The sequence below is a fragment of the Cetorhinus maximus genome, chromosome 2, assembly GCF_964194155.1.
Source record: "Cetorhinus maximus chromosome 2, sCetMax3.hap1.1, whole genome shotgun sequence".
Taxonomy (NCBI): domain Eukaryota; kingdom Metazoa; phylum Chordata; class Chondrichthyes; order Lamniformes; family Cetorhinidae; genus Cetorhinus; species Cetorhinus maximus.
Window position 1 is genome coordinate 66,556,460 of NC_135880.1, and position 20,661 is coordinate 66,577,120.

Genomic DNA, 20,661 nt, shown 5'->3' on the forward strand with positions numbered 1-20,661 from the left:
ACAATTGTGCATGTTTTAAGAAAGAACAGAGTGAGTTGTAGCCCAAGAGGCAGGCAATGTATAAGGACACTGCCATCAATATCAGCTGATTGGTTGGGCACTACAGAACACCATATACAGCAATATTCATAAAGCAACCACAAAGCAGATTTTCTACATCAAACAAATAAATTTAATGCTTGCAATATACGATAATGTAAAACTCTAAAAAGATTTTTTGTTCTGAATAATCACTAAGGTAGTTTAAAAATCACAATCAGAGCCCTTCCACTGAAACACTGTCCCATGCTCAACAATAAGCTGTAACACATTTTCACTTGGTAGTACAGAACTTGTGTACTGCTGAAAAAAAGAAACATGCTGTGAAGTTTCTCATCTTGCACACATTATGACAGATGCAAGAATGCCAAATTTCAAAGGGAACAACAATTTATACCGCATAAGAAAATGGGTGCTGATTAGTTGAAATGTTGGTTGTCATTGGTCGAAATATTGCCATAATGAATGCACCAGGAAGCTATTGCCCCCCATGCATTTGTTCATTCAAAAAAGGTGCAATGCCTGGATATTTCCTTCTGCCTACAGAGGACAGGTCCCTGCATATGAATATATGTCACTTCTGGCATACACAAGTGTGCTACATTACCAAGCAAACTAATAATCTTCAGTTGGGTGTTAGTGCAATTCTTGGCACACTTGGGATTGTTCATCCCGTACTCAAATTCACCTTTGAAATAGAGCAGTCAAACAAGCCCCCTTTCATCAACGTGCTAGTTGAGAAATGTGCTAATGGGCTCCCTACTGTCTACCACAAGCCTACCTTTACTGGTCAATATACGCGCTGGGATTCCTACAACTTCATAAACTACAAGTTTGACCTTATTGGCAATCTTGTAAAAAGGGCTTGAGCCATTTGCTTACCATGCAAGTTTGACACAAAAATAAGGTGCAAAGTTATTTTGCAGGATAATGGCTACCCCAATCAGGTCATTGCTCACTGCATATCACACATGCATGAGTGGCCCACCACTTTCAGACCTGAAAAGAGCCCAGTCTACCTCAAATTATCCTGAAAGGGTAAAGTATCTCAAAAATTTGAGCAACAGATGAAGTTAGCCGTTTCACACTATGACTATGAAGTGACAACACATGGTGTTTTCCACGAACAAGATGCTGCCGTCAAGCCAAAAAGATGCTCTGTCTACCACACAAATGAATAATATGGAATGTCCCTTCATCTGTTCACAATAGGCAGAGTACGGGCCACATTCAACCAACTCATGCTTGCAAAATTCAGAACATAACGTCTAATGATATGTGATTCTGCAATTGGGCAGCATTTGCTGAACAATCCCAAGTGCGATAAGAATTACACTAACAACCAATTTCAGATTACCAGTCGAGTTCACAATGTAGCACTTACACTTGCAATCTACATATATTCATATGCAGAGGCGTGTCCCCTGAATATAGGGGAAGTTCAAATCCCACCATGGCAACTGATGGAATTTAAATTCAATTAATAAATCTGGAATATAAAACTAGTTTCATTAATGACAACCAAGAAATTATCATCAATTGTTGTAAAAATCCATATGGTTCACAAATGTCCTTTAGGGAAGGAAATCTGCCATCCATACTTGGTCTGACCTCCACGTGACTCCAGGCCCGCAGCAACGTGGTTGACTCTTAATTACCTCTGAAATTGCCCATCAAGCCACTAGATTCAAGAGCAATTAGGGATGGGCAACAAATTATGGCCTTGCCACCGATGCCCACATCCCGTGAATGAATTTTTAAAAAGGCAAAAGGGACATGTCCAGACATTGAACCTTTTCATAAACTGTTGTTCCCCTTTGAAATTTGGCATTTTCACATTTGTCCTGCTGAGTGCAAGAGAAAAAGCTTCGACAGCATGTCTCTTTTTTTCAGCACTACTGTAACAAATATATATATATATATATATATGTATCCCATATATATTTTTATATATAATATATATAAAGAGAGAGCGAGAGAGCACCATCTACACTATAGAAGACATTCATCTTCTTAGGATTATAAATGTAGCTCCTAATTACAGTTTTGTGTTTGAAAGGACAATCACCAGAGTTCTAGGCAAATCGGTCACATTGTGATTAATGCTATAATTAGTTTAGTGAGCAGCCCAGATGCCAATATTCAACTGTAACTTGATCAGTGTCAGAATTTTTTTCACTCGCAAGATATCTACTATGGCAACAGGCTTACACAGCGTACAGTGGTAATAACAAGTTGAATATTTCCATTTGGCATGTGTACACAACTTCAAAACTATCTTGCTTTTCCCCAATACTGGAGTCAAGTTGTAGGTATGGAGTGACCTTATAAGGATTTGATAAAATTAGTATTATATCAATTCGTATTTATATAATGCCATTTTCAACAATTTATTTTGAAATAGCTCTTTCAATGTAGTAAAACATCCAAAGGTTATTCACAGGAACATTATCAAATAAAATCTGACACAGAGCCACATTAAATGATGTTAGGACAGATGACCAAACGCTTGGTCAAAGAGCCACATTTTAAGAAGCATCTTAAAAGAGGAAAGAGAGGTAGAAAGGCAGAGAGGTTTGGAAGGGAATTCCAGAGCTTTAACAGATGATTGAGAAGTTAAAATCAGGTATGCACCAGAAGCCAGAACTACATATTATCTCGGAGGGTTTTAGGAAGTTACAGTGACAAAACGTCATGTAGAGATTTGAAAACAAAGATGAGAATTTTGAAATTGAGCTGTTACCAATGTGTAGGGTGATAGGGGAAGGGGACTTGGTGCGGGTTAACTCAGAGGCAGCACAACTTCGGATGGCCTCAGGTTTACAGAGGGTAGAATGTGGGAAGCAGGTTTGAAAAGCATTGGAATAGTCAACTCAAGAGGTGACTAGGTGAATGAGGGTTTCAGCAGTCGATGAGAGTAGGCAGGGATGGGCTAATGCAATATTAGAGATGGAAAGGACATGTGGTCAGAAGTTTATATTGGGGTCAAATAAAACACCAAGGCTGCGAAGAGTCTGGTTCAGCCTTAAGCAGTTAGCCAGGGAGAGGGATTGAGTTGGTAATTGGGAAATGGAATTTCTGGCTGTATAGGGAAAAAGTTAATATTGGAAATGCTCAGGGCTTTTAAATATTTTGGGATTAATTTATGGACAGGGAAACTAAATGTAAAGTACTTTAATTTAATTTGTACTTTGTACAATCTGTACATTTCATGGGCTGCTATCAGATGACAATAAACATGGGGCTGAAGGAGACAGTGAATAAATGATGGGTCATATAGGTAGATCTTAAGGAGATTTTAAGAGATCAGGGCCAGAGGAATGCAGAGGAGAGTTGTACGGTGAAAAAAATATTCAGAGATAGGGAGGGGCAAGGTCATGAAAGAGGAGAATGAGAAATTTATATTGGGGATCAGGAGTCAATGTAGATCAGTGAGCACAAAGGTGATGAGTGATGGCATGGGATATGATATGGGCAGCAGAGTTTTGGAAGAGCTGAAGTTTATGGAGGATATAGGATGGGAGAGTGGGCAGAAGAGCATTGGAGTAGGTGAGTCTGGAGCTGACAAATGTATGTATAAGGGCTTCCATAGTCAATCGTCTGCGGTAGGGGTGGAGACAGGCAATATTAGAGATTGAAGTCGTCAGCCCATGAAATGTACAGAATACAAATTAAATTAGTAAAGTACTTTACATTTAATTTTCCTGGCCATAAATTAGTCCAAAAATATTTAAAAGCCCTGTGCATTTCCAATATTAACTTTTTCCCTATACTAAAAGCAGATATAAAACCACAGATTAATTCCTAGCCTCATCAATAAACTATAGCCTCTACATGCAAGCACTAGCATACAAATACTAATTGTGGCTAGATCCACCACTGATCGTACGGGTTCTGCAACCAGAAGAGATATCCAGAAGGAAAATTGAAAATAATCTTTGATAGAAAAAATGGACTAGTTAACTGCATTTAGATCCTGATAACCCCAACAGCTTCATGGTGGCATTGTAGCACAGTTCTGCTACATTACCCAGAGTTGTGGTATTAAGCAATGGATCCTTAGATCCAAAATTGTACGAACAGATCTTTATCTCATTTATTGCAAAAGTGACAAATACACCGACTAAATAACCAGTGTACAATCACTTGAAACTATTAGTGTTTGGGTTCTATATAATTTAGCCACTTGCACAGTAATCCTATATTATTACAAAAATGGTGTGAAAGGACAAACTTCAAGCCCATCTATACAAGAGTTGAGCTATTTTTCTTACTTTGGTTTTGGTACTAAAAGAACAGCCCAGCTTTACTGTTCACTAAGTATCTATTATCCCACATGCCCATTTATTACATTATTTCAAGATATAGTAAATGAAAATAATAATTAAAACTGATCATTGAATCTGGTCATTAGAATCTTTCCATTTATGGTAGAAAGTGTATATACAGTGAAATACAAGGTATCACAATTGTGTGTGACATGTTGAATGGACCAGAGAGTCTTTACTTGTCGGTTTATTCACGTTTGTATTAATTTAACCTCCACTATCATATTTTGAATAACTCAGTTCGGAGGTGGTAATAGTTACTTCATAGTAAACTAACGTATCTTAATGTATTAAGCTTAGGCACATGGGTTAGGTTTCATTCTATAAGGAGCAGCTGTTTCTGCCAATAGTAGATCTTATTTTTTTTTAAACATGTGCGGCTAACAGCTCAGATATTTAAAAAGCATTTTCAGAATCAGTAACAGTTTTTGTGAAGGCTCCTAACCTGTTTAAGATTGAATAATCCTCTAATAAGGATTATAAACCAACTGTTAATCTATCTAGGTTTATGTTTAAAAAAATAGAAACTCATGATTTTTATATCAAATCTCGATTTTTAATGGTTTATCTAATGATTTACGAGATGGTAAAGATGGCATTACTACAGCGGTGACTGCACTTTGAAAGCATTTCATTGGCTGTAGAGCATTTTGGGACGTCCTTGGGAAGTGTGGTATAAAAGCACGATTTAAAAAAAAATTAACTAGGACATAATGCAACAAAAACAGCAGCTGATTACCAGGTATAGACGCATCTGAAACATATTTTCGTATAAGTTTTACATTTTAGAATATCTAACATGCGGACCTGTTTTGATATTTCTAAATCACTCTAAATACAGTCGGGAAGTGAAGCACAAACATACATGACCTCCATGACTGATATGCTTACATGCTTATACTAGTCCAAGGTTTACTTAAAACTAAATCCATCTGTAACTTACACTATTTTCTACTCGGAATACTCTGAAGGTCAAGAATCTAATTTTTGGGTAAATTGTTGAAAAATACAGTAGTTCAAATTTACCAACCACAAATTAACATAGTATTTTAAGGTTTACAAAATCCTAATTACAGTTCAACAGTCCTTCCAGTAATATATGTCATAAAATTATTCAACTGGCAATCACCTCCTTTGTCTGAAGAATCCTATAATACGAATATCTCATCTCTACACACCACAAGATTTCCTTTTTGCTGGTGATCAGATAGTACAGATGAAGAATGCCAAATGGCCCACTGTGGCTCATCCATCCAGATAAAAAACCACAATGCCTAAAAACTTTTAAAAATTATTCCAAACTTTTGTCTCCATTGCTTTGCCCAGAATTCGATCCCATCATGCTCTCTGAGAAGAACTTCCTGACATCGACCTTTTGCAATTTGATCCCGTGCTTCCTTGAACTGTCAATTTTACTTGATGTTGTGTTCCATATTTACCTTCTCCATGCTGCATGGTATCACCTCCCTTCAAAGCTCCAGAGCCTAAGTTTCTGTTTTTTTTTTCCCTTCATAATTCAATCCTCTGATACGACACATCAATCGTGTGTCTCTGTGCCGCCACTAGAGCTTGACTGTCTCCTTTATGTTTCAGTGGCCAAACTGTTCACAGCACTCAAGGTGCAGTATGACCAGGATACTGTATTGTTTTAGCAAGATATCTTCTGACTTGTAGTCTACTGATTTAACAGCCTCATCTAGCATCCTATTTGGTTTGTTTTTTCTTAGCTATGACTGAATATTCTCAGCATTTGACTGTAGTATCATAAATTGTTCTATTATTAGTACACCAAAGAATATGGACAGTAAATACAAAGTAAATAAATGGACAATCATGTAGAAGTGAACACAGCAAAGTACAAAGACCGCATAACTTGAGTGTTGCTGAAAAAAAGTCATGCTATTGAAACTTTTTCATCTTGCAATCAACAGGACAGCTATGCAAGATAAACCAACAGTAAACAATAACAGTTGTCCCCTTTCCTGTTGGTTTATCTTGCATAGCTGTCCTGATGAGTGCAAGCTGAAAAAGTTTTGATAGCATATCTCTTTTTTACAGCAATACTTAAGTTCTGTACTACCAAATGTTTAAAGACCACATATTTATCCCAACAGCTACTCTGAGCAGTATACTTTAATTTTGCGATAGTCAAGGTTTTTTTAGACTGATCATATTGCTGGAATGACCATTTGTAACAGTTTCAGCAGCATTCACCTTTCCACCAAGTTCATGTTCGTTTTAATTGTGATATTACATTATATACCTAAGGCTTGCTGCTTGGAGTTTGGATTTCAAAATAGCTCCCTGGAAGAATTCAAACATAGGTAAATCATAGAAACATAGAAAATAGGGGGAGTAGGTCATTTGGCCCTTCGAGCCTGCTCCATGATCATGGCTGATCCTCTATCTCAACGCCACACTCCTCATACCCCTTGACGCCTTTAGAGTCCATCATCAGTATTTCAAAATTATGATAAAGCTAAAAATAATTTAAAAACCTATTTCGATCTAGATATGGCCTGGGTGACATTTTTTTTATTGATTATAGCACAAGAACTCTAAGTTAGCAGGAAGTTAATAGTAACAAATATGCTCAAATGCTACATACCTATTTACTTAATCTATTATAAATCAAAAATGATGAGTAGTTTCAAGATTTCAAAGGTAGTCGATGTTGTAACCATATACCATTATGTGATGGATTGAAAATAATGAAAAGCCATCTAAGATAGGAGATCCAAACAGGCCTTGGAATAATCGTTATGCATCAACCTCCCAGAAAAAATATTGATTGTGGCTTCCCAAAGACAACACAGAGCAAACAAAAATACGAATAAAACTGAAGGAAAATGGAACCGGCCATCAGGCATAACATTGTGGAGGTAGAGGAATAGAAAACCACAAGTCACATGGCCTTATGTAAGCACCCTTTGGGTGTAGAAGTAACAAAAGTACCTGTTAAGAAAGCAACAAAATGTAAGTGCTGCAGTGAAACAGCAAACAATTCATGACAATGAATTTTGAATCTCTCCTGTCTTCCTCACCACCCATCTCCACACCCACCCTCCACCTCTCCCCTCAACCAGAGGAAAGTATGTCGAGCCAACCACAACTTCTTATTGCTGCTGATAACAAACATTTGGCAACTTTACTTTGGAGGATGTATCAAAACTACGAAGAGTCAATAAGTTATGCAAAGTAGGCCTAAATAGGTAAACCTCTGAAATCAACAAAATATTCAAAAGGAGAAATAAAACCAGACCAAAGCTGGAAACACGTAGGGCTATGCTGCTTCGTCAGAACCCATCAACCTGAATCATTAACCCTACCTTCCTCTCTCCACAGATATTGCCTGACCTATCGAAAGTTTCCACCATTTTCTAATTTTATTTGAGTTTTCCACAAACCTAGGGATCAAGCATAAGTCAAACAGAAAATGTCATGTACGACAGACCTACCAGCTCCAAAGAGAAAGTGAACAGGTCAACTAAGAGGGAACACCTTTGCTTACAATGTGCTCTCATGAATGATCAACCCCCCAGACACAGTCCCAGTCTTCCTGTCCAACAAAAAATAACTACTATAGTTCCACAGAGATGTAATGGTTGCCAATAACATTACTCTTAATAGGATATTACAGCAATAATTTACTTATATTCGAGTAATGGCCTTTCTACTTAGAGATTAAGCTTATCTGATACCGAAAATGGGGGAGACGGGGGTGGAAAGTCAACCGTAACAAAAGGACACAACATAAGAAACATGAGTAGGCCATACACACACTCGAGCCTGCTCCTCCATTCAATAAAATCATGGTTGAACTTGTGCATTAATTCCACTTTCACATTCTACCCCCATATCCCTTAATCCCCACAGTGCCTAAAAATTTGTGTTTTCAATATACTTTATAACTGAGCATCCACAGCCCTGGAAGGGGTGGGGGTGCGGAATTCCAGAGATGCATAAACCCGAGTGAAGAAATTTCTTCTCACCTCAAGTCCAAAGTCAACCCCTTATTCTGAGACTCTGAACCCTAGGTTGAGTCCCCTGGGATGAGACACAGCTTCTTAGCATCTCCCATCAAGCCCTCTAAGAATTTTATACTTTTCAATGAGATTACCACTTATTTTCCTAAGCGCCAGAGAATATGACAAGCTAAAAATTACCTTCTACATCTTACATATATAAAATGGCTATTTTTGGTATTGCATAAAAGTTGCAACAGTAACTGTTACTGTGTATCTAACCATAGGTCTTTCTTGAAGGTCTTGTTCTAAGAAACTTTCTATTTGCTGCTTTTTACTCTCCTTATAAATGCAAAGAAAACCCAGAAAAAGTAACAGTCCCCTGCAACACTTCTGATGTGACTGTGCTGGACCAACACTGAATCTAATTCCTAGCTATGTAGTCACTAAAACAAAAGTCAGCAAAGAGCAGTAAATATCTCCCCACGAGAAAAGATTCCCATTTCTGCAGATGATATAGATCAATAGCTTGTGAGTAATGAAGTCAGAAGTAAATGATAGCCAAATTATTAAGGGCAGGCAGGGAAGGGAAATCACATTTCTATGGGAGGCACAGACTACTCCATTTCTCTCAAGTTTTTCCAGCTTTGAGAGGTGCAGATAACCTGACAAAGTTGAGAAAACCTGTAAAACACCACTCAATCACATGGATCAGTCAGTTTAGAAAGTATTTCCATGGATGGCACTCTATAATGATATAACATGTCCTGAACAAAACATCTTTGAACTCAAAGTTACTCAATTGCACATGTAAAGTCACTCAGACTGTGTCAACCAAATAACTGAATCTTCCACTGATTGAGCTAATTAAATCAGAACAATACAATTTTCTGGTTCAACACGTGGTCATGGAGCAACACATCAACACTGACCGAGAGAAGCAAACTAAGAATAGCTTTCCAAAAGCCATGAAGTGCTGCAGTTAACTGAACACTCATCTTTGGAATGAAAAATGAAAATGCTGGAAATACTCAGCAGTTCAGGCAGCATCTGTGGAGAAAGAGAGTTAATGTTCCAGATCGGGTGACCTTTCGTCAGTACTGGGTTGTGCATAACAGTTCTGATGAAAAAGTTACCAACCTGAAACGTCAACTCTGTTTCTCCCTCCATAGATGTTGTCAGATGTTGAGGAGTGTTTCTTTTTTTACTTCAGATTTCCGGCATCCATTGTGCTTTGCTCTTATACTAGTCTTGGAATCTGGGTTCAAATTCAACCCAAACTAGGAGGCGTCAGCTGTGGCTCAGTTCATAGCACCCTCGCCTTTGAATCAGAGGGTTGTGGGTTCATGTCCCACTCCCGGAAACCAAGAACTGTGATTGTACTCGAAAGAGTTGTAATCTGTGACTGTTGATAACTCGAAAGAACGAGGTGTCAGCTGTGGCTCAGTTCATAGCACCCTCGCCTTTGAATCAGAGGGTTGTGGGTTCATGTCCCACTCCCGGAAACCAAGAAGAACTGTGATTGTACTTGAAAGAGTTGCAATCTGTGACTGTTGATAACTCGAAAGAGTTTCAACCCAAACTAAAGTGGCAATAAGGATCTGGTGAAATTAGTTTAAGCAATTACTAGCTGGCAGCACTAAAACATTCAAATTCAACACAGGTGGCTGGCTTACGAAAAGGGGGAAGAAGAAAAAAAATCTCACTGGTACAAGCAGGGGTTATTCTTCTGAGCTGCTGCTGTAGCAACATTGATAGGAAAGAACAGAAGAAATTGCATCTGTGTCTGAAATTGGAAGATCTTCATTACCCAGCACCAACATTCCACATCTTGATTATTTCTAATTTACAAAATTACTAAGGTTAGTAATGTCAAGTACATACTTGAAACCAACTTCTGGTGTTTAATTGCAATAAAGACAATATTCTTCAGAGTAGAACCTGAAAGCATATATCACTACCCGGTGAAAAGGCAATTAAAATTTAGCTCTTTCAAATCAGTGTATGCAAGTCTATGTGAGCCTCCAACATGAAAAATATTAGGTTAAATGTTATTGTAGCAGGGCATCCAACTGCACCTGCTGTTGTATGACTTGCCATTGCACATTTAACTTTTTAATATTTTTGTGTAGTGAGTTGCTAAAAGCGCAAGCTAATAATGTGGCAGAATGTGAAACAAGGAATCTGGAACCTGTGATAATTATTAGCAACTGCTTAACCACCTCTCTGGCACTGCAAATTCACTATAACAAGTGTGGAGTCACGTTCCTTCAGGAATGTGGAACCTGATTGAACAGAAAAACAACCGTGCATCTCCACAACCAGAGTGGATGTTTGTGATATTAATAGCTAAGGACTACAAAGGAAATGTAAATTAAAATAGGTTAATTCAATGTCAAATCAGGTACAGAAAGGGAGGGAAATAATGATTGAATTGAAAGAGAGACAGAAAAGAGTGAAAACAAAATGTAAAAATTTAATTTAAAATCTCCAACAATTAAACCCTGAAGGAATGTGACTCCACACATGTTATAGTGAGTTTGCAGTGCCAGAGGTTGTTAGGCGGTCACTAATCATTATCACATTGTTGTAGAGACACTTAGGCTGGAATGGGCAACACTTCGTGATGAGTTTCGATTGTAACTACCATGAAAATATAGCAATTTCGTGCCATTTAATGCATTTTAATGGTAGACAGTGAGATGCCATTATCATGAAGCTACCGCTGAAGCAGTGCATCTCAAACAGGAGCCTTTGCATCTTCTAGTTTATATACGCATCTGCCCCTGGCCTTATGTCGCTGCACCATTTTTGCATAAATAATGGAGAGCACTATTAGCCATTGTATAGCAATGTTTAAAATTATGCTTTACTTCTTCCTAGTTAGTGTCATTAAATAAAACTATCTAGAATTAATTTATCCACTAAATGTCAAAAGGCATGCAGAGTAATAAAAATCTTGAAGTGAAACGCCAAATAAAAATGTTTAAGGTAAATATATACAAAATTACTTAACTGCAAAAGCAAAAGTTACTTTACAACAAATTTGGAATCTCTGTAGATAAGCATTGTAAGAAATTTGGTCTCAAATCAAAATTTTCCATCATTGGTATTCATTCATCTCCCTCATTTAACTTTATTCTCAATAGAATTGAGTTCTCCATAAGCTGCTGGATTTCAATAGCAGGCTGAATGAGAGGGAGTAGAGGGTGCAACAGCTAGGGGCTTAATATAGTCAATGAAATTCTCCAGCTTCCAGTAAAAGTTTTGACTACTGATTAATTTTCTAATGTGCAAACTATATTATGCAATGAATTTATCTTCTACTCAGAAAAACCTGTTGAGGGGAAAACCATCACAGGTATTTGCATCCTTAAAGAATTAAATTAACATTCTGAAAATGTTCAAAATCGATCCCAGGAATAGCTAAAATGTCATGGACATTGTCAAGGATTAAGCTTGAAACAAAACTGCAAAGTTGCATGTTGACAGCACTATTGGTCTGCAGTTAAAGAAAACACTGAACAGTCAACCTAACAGAGTCCTACAAAAGCCTACCACACATCAGTTTTAAGTAATTTGCAAAATCCTTCACAAGAAGTGGTATGTGTGAGAGCACAGCTGAATAATCTGGTGCTGCTGCTGGAATGCACTGGCCCATTACACCAGTAACAATACTGCTGTCACTAGTCTACAGCCCTCTGGGTCACAAGGTTGTACTTGAGTCACAAATCAGGACGTGTGCACATAATCTAGCTGACACTTTAATGCAGTAGTAAGTGAATGCTACATTGTTATGGGTACTATCCTCCATCTGTCTCTGTAGGTAGATGCTGAGGTGCCATTTAAAAAAGAGAAAAAAATCCTAGCATCCTCGTCAACATACTTTTCCCAACGCATATCATAAAAATAATTAACAGGCCATTTATCTGATATGTTTGTGGCATTTGACTGGGACAGAACAGTTGCCATGTTTGCATACATAAGAGTCACTATATTCCAAAAATTGTGAAAATATTTCAAAGCACTTCGCACACAATGCTATTAAGCTAAATTCACTAGTCACGGTACAGCAAACAACAGCTAATGTCACACACCGCATTCAGTGGCATATTACTGCAACATCTTGCAATTCACCATACAATGGAGTCTTCAATTCAGGCAGACCATGTATCAGATGATCGCAATTCAATGGGACTACCAGTTGAGAAGCATCGATAAATGCACTATTACACTCAGTGTTGCTCTGAACTTCTTTCTGATTGCTCTGAACTCCAAGTGGTTCACTCTGCATGTTCTTTTGCTTCCCTATATCCTCAATATGTTGAAATCAGGGCTCACTGCACTATTTCTACATCAAATCATTCTCTTGCAGCAACTCAACCGTCTCAGTTTTTCCCTCTTCCTACAAGCTTCAGACACCTAAAACCCAGGCTTGGCATCAACAAATTCAAAATTCCATCTAGTATTTAAAGTAAAAACTATCTCAATGCCTCTGTCCAGTTTACACCTACAAGTTGCTTAAATCTGCCATCTTAACATCACTATGAGGTCACTGAATTTTCCACTGTTGGGACCAATTTGGCATGAAAGAAATATAAATTCCAGCTTCATATGGAGCGGGTGTATGCAGCGAGAAACAACAATGTTCCCTATAAACCAAACGTGTTTATTCCATCCACAATAAAAATGTATTTAATGAGCTCATAGTTGTGGTTTTCCTCACCAGGTTTCTGGCAATTAAGGATATTTACCATATCTTAGCTTGAAGTATAACTTAGATCTTTATCACATGAAAAGATACACCTCAGAGTACATTATAAGCAAGTGGACATCAAGCCAGGGGGGAAAGGTTTTAAGAAGGATCCAAAAGGCAGAGGGAAGTGCATGGTGGAGGAGGCTAAGATCAGGCTCAAGCAACATAAGAACATATGAACTAGGAGCAGGAGTAGGCAATTCAGCCCCTCAAGCCTGCCCCACCGTTCATTACAATCATGGCTGATCTCATTTTGGCCTCAACTCCCATAACCTTTCAACCCATTACTAATTAAAAATCTGCCTATCTCCTCAAATTTATTTAGCGTCCCGGCATCCACTGCACTCTGAGGTAGTGAATCCATAGATTCACGACCCTTTGAGAAAAGTAATTCCTCCTCATCTCTGATTTAAATCTACCACCCTTTAGCCTAAAATTATGGCCTCTCATTCTAGAATGCCCCAGAAGGGGAAACATCCGCTCCACGTCTACTTTGTCTATCCCCTTTAGCATCTTGTATGCCTCAATTAGATCTCCTCTCATCCTTCTAAACTCTAGTGAGTATAGGCCTAAACTGCTCAATCTCTCCTCATAAGACAAGCCCCGCATCTCTGGAATCAATCTAGTGAACCTCCTCTGAACCACCTCCAGTGCAACTACATCCTTCCTCAAGTAAGGGGACCAAAACTGTGCACAGTACTCCAGGTGCGGTCTCACCAATGCCTTGTACAGTTGCAACAACACTTACCTATTTTTATATTCTATTCCTTTAGCAATAGATGCCAAAATTCCATTTGCCTTCCTTATTACCTGCTGTGCCTGCATACTAGCTTTCATCGATTCATGCATGAGGACACCCAGATCCCTCTGCACTGAAGCATTCTGAAGTTTCTCTCCATTTAACATGCCTAGGTTCTGCATCTTTTGGCTAAGCTTGCATCACAGTTGGGGAAGGTGATGGAGCCAAGGCCAGAAGTTTACAAATGCTCACAGAGGCCCGTAACTTCCAAGCTCCCCAGCGTTGGATTTGAGGGGGGTACCCCAAAGATGTGCTGGGGAATTCCGCTGGAAATTCCCAGGTGAGGGTTTACACGGCAATTGCCCAGAAGTGCACACTTCCTCTGAACAATTGCACTGCGCCGGGAGCCATCCAAAAATGCGATTTAAATTGCTAACTTTGGATGGTTCCACCAGGGTTATACCAATAGTTTCTCAGCAAAAGTCAGAAGAATTAAAACCTCTTCTAACTTCTGGGTAACTATTGCAAAGTCCCAGACCGACCCTACAGGACTCTGGCACACCCCCCGACCCCCGCGGGAATCCCACCACATCCCGACCTCTGACACCCCCGCCTCCCCCCCGCAACACTACCGACCGACTCTCTCCCCACCCCCACACATCTCCCACCAACTCTCTTGCCCCCCCCCACCACACACCTCCGGCTGACTCTTCCCCCGATCCACATCTCTAACCGACTCTCTCGCCCCCACACCTCTGACCGACTCTCTCCTCACCCCCCCACGCATTTCCCACTGATTCTCTTGCCTCCCCCACATACCTCCGACGGACTCTCTTGCCCACCCCCCCCAAACACCTCAGACCGACTCCCCGCTTCCACCAAGACCTCCGACCTACTCTCCCTGCCCCACCACCAGACATCCGACTGACTCCCCTCCCATCCCCACCGCCGACCAGGCCACTGGACTCCCACCCCTCCCCATCCCCCATCCTGGACCTCCAACCGCAGCCCCACCCCGGATACCCCCATCAAACAAATCCTGTGCACTTACCTTAGACACTTACCTTCTCCCTGGCCCTTTAAACTCATCTGCTTTACAGCAGCAAGCGCTGTACAAATTGGGGCGTGGCCTCCTTGAATCCACTGGAGCTGAACTTCGCTCCGGCCTTCGAGGAGTCTTTCAACGCAAGCCCCAAGCAGCTCCGGTGAACAGAAGTGACAACATAATTTTCAAGACCAGCTAAGTAAGTATTTATTTCTTCTAATTCCTGTGGGCCAGCACTTTCCGACGCTAGTCGGAGGTTACAGCCCAGAAGCTTAGGAGGCAGGCTTCAGTTTTGATCATAAGGTGGAGGTTGTTTTGGGTCATCTCGTTTTAATATCAGATAGGCAATAGAAGACAGAGGTAACAGACAAATACGAATGGTCATCAGCCCGAAACTTTAATTCTGTTTCTCTCCCCATAGCTGCTGTCTGACCTTTTGAGTATTCCAGTATTGTCAGTTTTTAAATAGAAATATACAAGTTTGGATGGTCAAAACAACATCTCTCTCCCACTCAGCGTGAAGAACATATACTTAATTAAGTTTGTTAACTTCTATTTAGTACCGAAGATATGTACTCCAGAACTAGCCATGCCCTTAGACAAGCTGTTCCAGCCCAGCTACAACACAAGCATCTATCCGACAATGTGGAAAACTGCCCAGGTATGACAGGGCAATTCCCATCAGGCTAATTACCATCCCATCAGTCTACTCTTAATCATCAGCAGAGTGATGGAAGATGTGCCATCAAGCAGCACTCTCAGCAATAACCTGCTCACCAGTGCAAATTTGGGTTTTTCCAGGGCCACTCAGCTCCAGACCTCAACACAGCATTGGCACATGGACAAAAGAGCCGAATTCCCGAAGCGAGGTAAGACTGATTGCCATTGATATGAAGGTAGCATTTGACCGCAATTATGGAGCCCCCGTAAAGCTGAAGTCAATGGGAATCAGGGGAACATCTTTCCGCTGGTTGGAGTCATACCTAGCACAAAGGAAGATGTTTGTGGTTGTTGGGAGTCAGTCATCTCAGTCCCAGGACATCAATGCAGGAGTTCCTCAGGGTAGTGGCCTAGGCCCAACCATCTTCAGCTGCTTCATCAAAGACCTTCCGGCCATCATATGGTCAGAAGTGAGGATGTTTGCTGATGATTGCATAATGTTCAGCACGATTTTCAACTCCTCAGATACTGAAGCAGTCCATGCGTGCTTGCAGCAAGACGTGGACAACATTCAGGCTTGTACTAATAAGTGTCAAGTGGCATTCATGCCATACAAGTGCCAGGCAATGACCATCTCCAAAAGAGAATCTAACCATCTCCACTTGACATTCAACAGCATTAACATCACTGAATCCCCCACCATAAACATTCTATGTTACCAATTATTAGAAACTGAACTGGACCGGCCATATAAATATTGTGGCTACAAGAGCAGATCAGAGGCTGGGGATTCTGTGGTTAGGAACTCACCTCCTGACTCTCCAAAACCTATCTAACCACCTACAAAGTACAAGTCAGGAGTCTAATGGAATATTATCCACTTGCCTGGATAAGTGCAGCTCCAAGAACAATCAAGAAGTTGACATCATGCAGGACGAAACTGTCCACTTGATTACCACTCCATCCATCACCTTAAACATTTACTCAGTCCACCACTGGCCATATTGGCAGCAGTGTGTACCATCTACAAGATACACTGCAGCCACTCACCAAGCATGCTGCCACAGCATCTTCCAAACCCATGACTTCTAAGGGCAAGAGACGTGCAAGAGCACCACTACCTGCAAGTTCCCCTCCAAGCCACTCACCATGTTCCTTCGCTGTCACAGAGTCAAAATCCTCAAACCCGCTCTGGCTCAGTTCATAGCACCCGCGCCTTTGAATCAGAGGGTTGTGGGTTCATGTCTCACTCCCGGAAACCAAGAACTGTGATTGTACTCGAAAGAGCTGCAATCTGTGACTGTTGATAACTCGAAAGAATTTTTAGAGGTATCAGCTGTGGCTCAGTTCATAGCACCCTCGCCTTTGAATCAGAGGGTTGTGGGTTCATGTCCCACTCCCGGAAACCAAGAACTGTGATTGTACTCAAAAGAGTTGCAATCTGTGACTGTTGATAACTCGAAAGAGTTTCAAGGCAAGCTCATCACCACTTTTTGAGGGATAATTAGGGATGGGTAAAAAATGCTGGCCTGATCAGCAGTGCTCACATTCCACGAACATATAAAAAAATGAGCTTGTTGAACTTTCAGACTGTGCATTTGTGTTATATAAGTCTATGTTCCTCTTTCTTTTAAAGTACAGTAAAGTTTTAAAGCAATTCCTTTGTTTTTGCTCATTGCCAAGCAGTATATAGCTCAAAATCTCTCAAAAGGTCCAGTTCCATCAGTGATGAGGACAAAGCTACTCACTCCAGCTGATAATCTAGCACTTTCCTTTTGTTATGAACTTTACAATCTCTATTCATTTTTACAATTATATATGGAATATCTTATCTGAGGAATTCTTTAATTAAACCCAGTAGCTGATGGCAACATCGAAAATATATAGCAGCTGCTCTCAAAACAAGTATGAAGATCTTTTTTGAATGAGAATTTCTGGTTTGCATGTCAAAATTTCCCAGTGGCAGATCTTTAATAAACTTTACTGCTAGTATGCCAGCTACTGCCATATTATTTTCCAAGTTGACAAAATTCACATGTTGAGCAGACCACTTTAGTTTGAGATAGGCATATTTTTTTGAGGATGGCTTACTAATGCACTTTTAACATTAAAGTAATGAACACCAAAGCATTAATGCAAAAATTAACAAAAGGCCAAAGGTGAGGTGAAAAGCAAAGCGAAGTGTAATGGGGAAGGAAAGAGAAAATACAAACTGTTAACACACTGAAAACTATAAAATTGGAGTTAAATAAGTTGTATTAGTGCAAATTTTGCTTTTGCAACTTTTGTGTCACCCAGTCATAATACCCAGTTTCTAAGTCTCACTCACAAGTTTGTCGGTCATAAAAGCTGCAGAAAGTTGCGAGCTCTAAAATGTTTATATTATCTGCCATCAGAAAATGACTGTCAATACTGCAAAACATATAATCTGGTCCCCATTCCTTCAGGTTTTAGGACAGTACCATATTCTCTTTTGTTTTCACCTATATTATTGTGCTGACATTTTTTCACCTTGACGACACTCAGTGCACCTATATAACAACAGAAGTCAAAATACGTACTTCAAAAAAATGTAAACATGACACCGTTACTAGCAAATGCTAGAAGAAACAGTGTTGCGTACAAACATACAAAATAAGACAAGTAGGCCATTCAGCCCAACGAGCCTGCTCCACCATTCAATAAGATCGTGGCTGATCTGTCTGTATTACTCCCACATTCCCATCTACCCCCAATAACCTTTGACTTCCTTGTCTAACAAGAATCCATCTACCTCCATCTTAAAGATATTCAATGACCCCGCCGCCACCGCCCTCTGAGGCAGAGACCCCCAAAATTGCTCAACACTCAGAAAAAAAATCTCCTCATCTCTGTTCTAAAAGGCGACCCCTAATTTTATAACAGTGCCCCCTAGTTCTGGACTCACCCACAAGAGGAAACATCATTTCCACATCCACCTTGTCAAGACCATTCAGGACCTTATATACTTCAATCAAGTCACCCCTCAAACTTCTAAACTCCAGTGGGAACAAGCCCTGCCCTTTCCTCATAAGACAACCCACTCATTCCAGGTATCAATCTAGTAAACCCCCTCTGAACTGCTTCTGGTGCATTAACATCCTTCGTTAAATAAGGAAACCAAAACTGCACACAGTATTCGAGATATGGGTCTCACCAATGCCCTGTATAACTGAAGCATAACATTCTTTCATGTTCAAATCCTCTAGTAATGAAAGGTAGCATTCCATTAGTCTTCTTAATTACTTGCTGTACCTGCATACTAACTTTTTGTGACTCATGCACTAGAACACCTAGATCCCTCTGCACCTCGGAATTCTGCAGCCGTTCTCCATTTAAGTAATACCCTGCTTTTTAATTCTTCCTGCTAAAGTGAACAGCTTCACATTTTCCTACATTGTACTCCACTTGTCATGTTTGCACACTCACTCATCCTAACTATACCCATCTGCAACCTCCTTATATACTCTTCACATAATACTTTCCTAGCTATCTTTGTGTCATCTGCAAATTTAGCTACCATGCCTTCGCTGTCCTCATCTAAGTCATTGATATAAATTGTAAAACGCTGATGTCTCAGCACAGACCCCTGCGGGACTCTGCTCATTACATCATGCCAATCAGAAAATGATCCATTTATGCATACTCTGTTTTCTCCAAGCCAGCCAATCTTCTATCCATGCTAATATGTTACCCCCTACATCATGAGCTTTTATTTTCCGCAATAACCTTTGATATGGCACCTTATCGAATGCCTTCTGGAAATCCAAGTACAGCACATCTACAGGCTCCTCTTTATCCAGGGCGCAAGTTACTGCTTCAAAGAACGCCAATAAATTGGTTAAGCACAATTTCCCTTTCACAAAACCATGCTCACTCTTCCCAATTACCTTGAGCCCAGCTGTAACCTCCTTAATGATCGATTCTAGCACCTTCCCCATGACAGGCGGCCGGCTAACTGGCCTATAGCTTCCTGTTTTCTGCCTCCCCCACTCCTTGAATAGAGGGGCTCTATTTGCTACCTTCCAGTCTGATGGAACCTTTCCAAAATCTAAGGAATTTTGGAAAATTGACACCAATGCGTCTATGAGCTCATTAGCCACCTCTTTTAATGCCCTAGGATGAAGTCCATCAGGACCCAGAGACTTGTCAGTCCGCAGCTCCATCAGTGTGCTCAGTAAGGCTTCCCTAGTGACTGTAATTTCACCAAGTTCCCTTCTCCCTTCCACCTCTTGATTTATGGCTATTACTGGAATGTTTTTTGTATCCCCCGTCGTGAAGACAGAAGCAAAATATTTGTTCATTTCATCCGCCATTTCTTTATTATCTATCATTAACTCCCCATTCTCACTTTGTAGAGGACCAACACTCACTTTGCTTACTCTTTTCCTTTTTAAATACCTGAAGAAGCTCTTGCTATGCGTTTTTACATTTCTAACTACAAGGCTACCTTGCTGGGAGTCGGAGCAAAGCAGACCCGCGGGAGATAGTCGGGAGCTGAGGAGCACCTATAAATACAGGCCAAGCATTGCAGAGCAGCCTAACTTGCTGGGAGTTGGAGTGCAGTGGACCTGTGGGAGACAGTCGGGAGCTGAGGAGCGGGCTGTTTCAGTTGCTGCAGGAATGTGGGAGGAGGGGGGGTGCAAATGTGACCTCACAGGTTGCTGGTTAGTTGATTGGCCGGTAAGTGCTCAGTCTAAAGGAGCGTGTGAGAAACCAGTTTAGGACAGGCGAGTTCAGGTAGAAATAAATACCTGAAGAGGCTCTTACTATCCGTTTTTACAATTCTAGCTACAGGGCCACATTGCTGGGAGTTGGAGCAGAGCGGACCTGCGGGAGACAGTCAGGAGCTGAGAAGCACCTGTAAATACAGACTGGGGATTACAGAGCAGCCTGGGAGTCGGAGTGGAGTGGACCTGCGAGAGACAGGGAGCTGAGGGGCGCGCTGTTTCATCTGCTGAGAGGCTGCAGGGGTCGGTGGGGGGGCAACTGTAGCTTCACAGGTTGCTAGTTGATTGGCCGGTAAGTGCACAGCCTAAGGGAGTGTGAGAGAAACCAGCTTAAGGCAAACAAGTTCAGGTGGATCTATAAATAAAAAGAACTAAAACTTT

The 20,661-nt window shown here is 40.5% G+C and overlaps 1 protein-coding gene across 4 annotated transcripts in view; it reads right to left on the reverse strand.

Annotated features, from left to right (window-relative positions):
- chd1 (chromodomain helicase DNA binding protein 1) overlaps positions 1–20,661 on the reverse strand; it is a 222,532-nt gene that overhangs the window by 182,623 nt on the left and 19,248 nt on the right. For 2 of the 4 annotated variants that reach the window (XM_078565793.1, XM_078565783.1), the window contains exon 1: positions 5,807–7,168. The exons of the other annotated variants lie outside the window; for them this stretch is intronic. The gene's annotated coding sequence lies outside the window, so the exon portion shown is untranslated. Of the gene's footprint in view, positions 1–5,806; positions 7,169–20,661 lie in introns of those variants that run through there. 4 annotated transcript variants of the gene reach the window in all.